Source organism: Juglans regia, unplaced genomic scaffold (genome assembly GCF_001411555.2).
Source record: "Juglans regia cultivar Chandler unplaced genomic scaffold, Walnut 2.0 Scaffold_22161, whole genome shotgun sequence".
Lineage (NCBI taxonomy): Eukaryota > Viridiplantae > Streptophyta > Magnoliopsida > Fagales > Juglandaceae > Juglans > Juglans regia.
The window spans coordinates 1-324 of NW_023353253.1; the positions used below are offsets into that span (position 1 = coordinate 1).

General features: G+C 49.1%; 1 non-coding gene across 1 annotated transcript; it reads left to right on the forward strand.

Moving 5' to 3' along the window:
- The first annotated feature begins 136 nt into the window (after positions 1-136).
- LOC118345305 lies at positions 137-255 on the forward strand. The gene has a single exon (XR_004798866.1). It is a non-coding gene; the product is annotated as a 5S ribosomal RNA (ribosomal RNA).
- The last annotated feature ends 69 nt before the right edge of the window (positions 256-324 follow it).

The following is a 324-nucleotide window of genomic DNA, read 5'->3' on the forward strand; positions in this document are numbered from 1 at the left end:
AGTGGATTTTTAGGAAAATCACGCCCTGCCCAGCGCGTAGCCAAGGGTTTCGATCAGATCGCCGGTTCGCATTGGGATCGGAAATACGCTAGTAGGTCGCACTAAGATTATATGAATTTGAAATAATTACTTTGACGGGTGCGATCATACCAGCACTAATGCACCGGATCCCATCAGAACTCCGCAGTTAAGCGTGCTTGGGCGAGAGTAGTACTAGGATGGGTCACCTCCTGGGAAGTCCTCGTGTTGCACCCCTCGTTTTTGTTTTTTCCGCCTTGGGAGAGGCATTGACAAGAAGGACAACTAGGGAGTGGATTTTAGGAA